At 37.5% G+C, this 5,869-nt stretch overlaps 1 protein-coding gene across 4 annotated transcripts in view; it reads left to right on the forward strand.

Moving 5' to 3' along the window:
* The window catches only part of MACROD2 (mono-ADP ribosylhydrolase 2), a 2,106,080-nt gene that overhangs the window by 14,293 nt on the left and 2,085,918 nt on the right, over positions 1-5,869 (forward strand). The gene's annotated exons all lie outside the window — the stretch shown is intronic.

Genomic DNA, 5,869 nt, shown 5'->3' on the forward strand with positions numbered 1-5,869 from the left:
CTATTTTCTTACTGATCTTCTGTCTTGGTTTTTTTCTTTTTTTTAAGATTTTATTGGAGAATGGAATAGGACTTTATTGGGGGAACAGTGTGTACTTCCAGGACTTTCTTTTTTTCCAAGTCAAGTTGTTGCCCTTTCAGTCTTAGTTGTGGAGGGCGCAGCTCAGCTCCACGTCCAGTTGCTGTTGTTAGTTGCATGGGGCGCAGCGCACCATCCCTTGTGGGAGTCGAACTGGCAACCTTGTGTTTGAGAGGAAGCACTCCAACCAACTGAGCCATCCGGGAGTTCAGCGGCAGCTTAGCTCAAGGTGCCGTGTTCAATCTTAGTTGCAGGGGTTGCTGCCCACCATCCCTTGCAAGTCTCAAGGAATTGAACTGGCAACCTTGTGGTTGAGAGCCCAGGCTCCAACCAACAACTGAGCCATCTGGGAGGCAGCTCAGCTCAAGGTGCCGTGTTCAATCTTAGTTGCAGGGGGCGCAGCCCACCATCCCTTGTGGGACTCGAGGAATTGAACCGACAACCTTGTGGTTGAGAGCTCACTGGCCCATGTGGGAATCGAACCGGCAGCCTTCAGAGTTAGGAGCATGGAGCTCTAGCTGCCTGAGCCACTGGGCCAGCCAGATTTTTTTTTTTTTTTTTTTAAGACTTCTATTTATTTTTTAAGTGTGTTTTTCCAGGACTCATCAGCTCCAAGTCATGTAGTTGTTTTAATTTAGATGTGGAGGGCGCAGCTCACAGTGGCCATGTAGGGATTAAACCAGCAACCTTATTGTTAAGAGCACGGTGCTCTAACCAACTGAGCTACTAACCAGCTGCCCCATCTCCGTTTTTATCCATTATTGAAAGTGGGATATTTAAATCTCTTTTACTGTAGAATTATATTTCTCCCTTTAATATTGCTTCATATAATTTGGGGGTCTGTTTAGTGCTTATACAGTCTTAATTGTTTATATCATCTTGATGAATTGACCTTTAATATATAATATCCTTTATCTCTTGTAACATTTTTTGACTTAAAGTCTATTTTGTCTAACATTAGCTCTCTTTTGGTTACTGTTTGCATGGAATATCTTTTTACTTTTAAACTATTTACATCTTTAGTGAGTTGCTTGTGGATAGTATATAGTTAGATTTTTTTTCTTCCCATTCTGCCAATCTCTGTGTTTTGATTGGAGAATTTAACCATTTATTTTTCAAGTAATTACAGATAAGTAAGAATTTACCTCTGCCATTTTGCTATTTGTTTTCTGTATGTCTTAAAACATTTTTGTCCCTCATTTCATCCATTACTGCCTTCTTTTATGTTTAGTTGATTTTTTTGTTAGTGGCATCCTCCTGCTCACATTCTGCTACTGATGTAACAAATTGCAGGTTAATATATTGTGTGCCCAGTCACAAAGATTTTTTTATGCGTTTGTCTTTTAAATCTCATAATGAAAATAGAAAGTGGAGTTTACAAACCAAAATTACAATAATACTGGCTTTCATATTTGCCCATTTATTTATCTTTATAGGATCTTTATTTCTTCATATGGCTTCAAGTTACTATCTAGCATTCTTTCATTTCAACCTGAAAGACTCCTGTTAGCACTTCTTAGGTCTAATGGTAATGAACTCTGGTAAGCCTTTTGTTTATCTGTGAAGGTGTTTATTTCTCCCTCATTCTGGAAGGACAGTTTTGCTGAATATAGAATTCTCAGCTGACAGTTTTTTTCCTTTAGCCCTTTAAACATATCATCCCATTTCTTTCCCTTCTGGTTTCCAATGTTTTTGATGAGAAATCAGCTGATAATCTTATTAGGGATCCCTTGTACATGATAAGTCACTTCTTTCTTGCTGCTTTGAAGATTCTCTTTGTCTTAGTCCTTCGACTGTTTGATTATATTGTGTCTTGGTCTGAGTTTCTGAATTTATATGACTTGGAGTCTTGTTGAGCTTTTTTGATTTGTAGATTGATGTCCTTCATTAAATTTGGGCATTTTTGTCCATTATTTCTTCAAATTATCTTTCTGCCTTTTTCTCTCCTGAGACTTTTATAAGGCATATGTTAGTTTACTTGATGGCGTCCCTCAAATTCCTTATGCTCTGTTCACTTTATTCTTTTTTCTTTATGTTCTTCAGACTTGATATTTCAATTCTCTTATCTTCAAGATTGCTGATTCTTTATTTTGGCTGCTTATTCTGTTGAACCCCTCAAGTGAAGTTTTCATTCTCAGTTATATAGAGCTTTTTAACTCTAGAATGTCTGTTTTATTCTTTTATAATTTCTTTCTACGTTGATCTTCTCATTATGTTCACGCATCTTTTTCTTGATTTTCTTTTGAAGGTGGTTGTCTAAAGGTTATTGTCTAGTAAGTCTGAAATGTCTGGGCTTCTTGTGAGATTATTACTGTCAATTTTGTTTGAATGGGCTGTTTTTTTATTTTGTTGTATGCCTTTTGATATTTTGTTGAAAAGTGGGCATTTGATTGTTGTAATGTGGTAACTCTGGAAATAAAATTCTCCCTCTTCTTCTGTTTTTAACACATTTTTTGCGGGAAACGAGTAAACTCGTCATATCGCCTCTAGTTGGAACCGGCAAAAATTTTGCAAAGTAAATAAATAGAGACCTCTTTTTACACTAAAACACTGAAAGTTTCATAGAAAAATATCAAATAGATCGAAAGATATGAATATTTTACGGAAAGTCTAATTTTGGCGAGAAAATGTCAAAAAAGCCCCGCATTACAATGCGATTTGGCGGGAAAATGCCCGCTTACAAAGTCTTAAAATTGTTGAAGGCTGTAGTAATTCTTTTATTTTGAGACTATTCCAAATTATTTTTGCGTAGACTCATCCTTGTCATGTGTGATAAATAAAATCTCTCTTCCTTTTGCTGGTGTTCAGCTCAGTTTTTTGTTTTACAGGTATTTCCTTAAGAAGTCTCCCAGATTTTTGCAGATTAGCTCTATGCTTGGACACTCCGTCAGTGCTTAGCTAGCCTTCCTCTGAATTGAAGGATCATCTTGAGGTGCAAGCTAAGGTCTCCTCAGATGTGTTCTGAGTACTCATAGGTATTCTGTCTGGACAGGCACACGACTTTCGGAATTCCCCTATATACGTGGCTGCTTTTGAATGTTCTTATTTTCCAAAGAATCTCACCCCATCTTCTCTGGATATTACATGGTCTATTGTATATCCACCCCTAATCTTGCCTCAGTCTATAATTGAGTCTGTAATTGCCTAACAACTTTTATGAGTGTGCCTGCTAATCTTCTACCTTAGTTTTTAGTTAGGTGAAATAGAGATAAATGCCTTGCATCAGTTTTTCAGGTATCCCCAGATAGGTTAGAACAGACTTACACAGTAATTTGCAAAAAGGTTTGTTCTGCTCCTTCTGGTGCATAGGAAGGACTAAGAACCAGATTGCTGCCACTTCAAGACTGTAGTGGGAAGGAGGTGGGGCAAGGATGAATAAAGATGCTACAACAGTTGCCTATTGTTTTGAAGATGGGTTTTTTTCTTGATTGGGTGTTTGCTTGATTTCTGCAGACCTTTGACTGTTTTCCAGAATTTCAAAAAGTTGATACAGATAGTTCTTGCATATTGTTTTTGATGTTTCTGTTGGCAAATGAGAGCTTGGACCTACCTGGTCCACCATTCTGCTTGAACTGTATAATTTCATATGTGAAAACCAACTGTGTTAGTTTGGCTGCAGCAGCTGCTTTAACAAATTAACCCTTGAGTTCATTGGCTTAATCAGATAGTAGTTTATCTAACAGTCCAGAGTGGGTGTTCATAATTGGTGTTGGTGGAGGAGAAGTGGTAGTGAAGGTTGGGTTGGGGGATATGAGTGTGTGTGTGTGTGTGTGTGCGCGCACACACACACACATGCATGGAGACATTCAGTTTTCACATAGTTCTTCTGAGATAGAGATGTTGGAGCCTATGCTTTCTTTAACACGTTGCTTCTAAGGTTTCCCTGGAGAACCTTAGGGGGGAGGGGAAAGGGCATGATAGCATCAGAGGTTTTTATGAGCTAGGTCTGGAAATGGTGCATCTGACTTCAACTCACATATCTCAGGCTAGATCTCAGTCACATGGCCACATTTAATCATAAGAGAGGCTGAGAAATGTAATCTAGTTATATGCTCAGGAAGAGGATAAAACTGAAAACTGGTCTTGGTGAATAGCTAATAATTTCTACCATGCCAACCATGCACAGAGCTTCCTTGGATTACCACGTTTTATTGAATGAGCTGTAAGAAGCACCATTATTTTATATTTTACTAAGGAAGGGAGAAAAAAGCATTACCAATTAAATCATTACACAATGCTTTCTAACCACTCTGATCTCTTTCAATAAATATAAAATAAAATTATTTTAGATCTACTCAGTTATATACTTTATGATATATCATCCTTGAACAAACTTTGGAAGGCAACTATCAGTGACATAAATTGGTTTAGGTCATGTTAAAACTTAGGTCATCTTTGCACTCAAGATTTCAATTCTTCTGAATCATTTTGATCACTTAGAGTTGTTGTTGTGTTTTTCCAAAACATTATTTTTTGTGCAGTTGGGAGAGTTGGTGATATAGCACTACTTAAAAATGCACTCTACTTTTGTCTGGGATTTTCTTCTATACCACTGATATCTATTCTGCAAGTTTTAATGTTGGCAAATTCTTGATCTTACCAGATGTTATTAACGAAACATTTTCAACCAATTATTAGGACTCATCTTCTTTCTTTAAATGGTCATTGAATGGATTGTTGCCTAAAATGTCCAGAGGTTGCAGTTGTCTAATTAATGTCATCAGAAATGGTAAATAAGATCTTACGTACATAGGCAATGAAGACTGTCATGACCACCACCTCCCCAGCAGCAACTGTAAATATCTTTAATTGTAAGGCACCTGCCAGTTTCAGAGATGTTAAATTTTTTTTAACGTTACCTTAGAATTGAAGATATATATAGTATGCTTAGTTTGATTTGAAATTCAAGATTTTCTTTTAATGTTTTGGATTTTTTTTCTAGACTACTGAAAATACTATTAGGCTGGTGCAAAAGTAATTGTGGTTTAAAAGGTTAAAAATAATTTCAAAAACTGCAATTACAGTAATACCTCGGTTTTCAAACGTCTCTGTTGATGATCATTTTGGTTTATGAATGCCGTAAACCCAGAAATAAATGCTTCAGTTTTCGAACACACCTCGGAAGTTGAACATGTCACGCGTCTTCCCCTGAGTGCAAGATCCTGAGGCCTAGCTGTTGGCTGTTGAGTCCTGAGCACCCATGCAACACGGAGGTGATATTTGGGCTTATTTGGTGACTGTGTGCAATCAGTCTGTGTTCATGTCATCTCAGGAGCCCTCTGCCAATCACCCCTTGCTGTGAGAAGTGGATAAAAGCTGCAAAGAGAATCATTAACAGAACAACAATAAAGGTGAAGAAGGAAATTATTTCCAAGCATGAAAGTGGTGTCCGTGTATGTGATCTGGCAACAGAATTTGGTATTGCCAAATCTACAGTTTGTACCATCTTAAAAAATAAAGAAGCCATTCAAGGAGCCAATGTTGCAAGAGGTGTTAAAACACAAGACAACGAACACAGACAATTGAAGAAGTGGAAAAATTGCTTTTCATATGAATAAATGAAAAACAGTTGGCTGGTGACAGCATTTCTGAGAGCATAATTTGTGAAAAAGCTTTACATTTGCATGCTGACCTCATCAAAAACACCCCTGGAACAAGTGCTGAGAGTGATATTTTCAAGGCAAGTAGAGGGTGATTTTGAAAAGTTTAGGAGGAGAAGTGGCATACACAATGCAGTGAGATATGGTGAAGCTGCCAGTGCCAACAAAGAAGATACCAACCAATTGTTTTG

The sequence above is a fragment of the Rhinolophus sinicus genome, linkage group LG13, assembly GCF_036562045.2.
Source record: "Rhinolophus sinicus isolate RSC01 linkage group LG13, ASM3656204v1, whole genome shotgun sequence".
NCBI classification, from domain to species: Eukaryota; Metazoa; Chordata; class Mammalia; order Chiroptera; family Rhinolophidae; genus Rhinolophus; species Rhinolophus sinicus.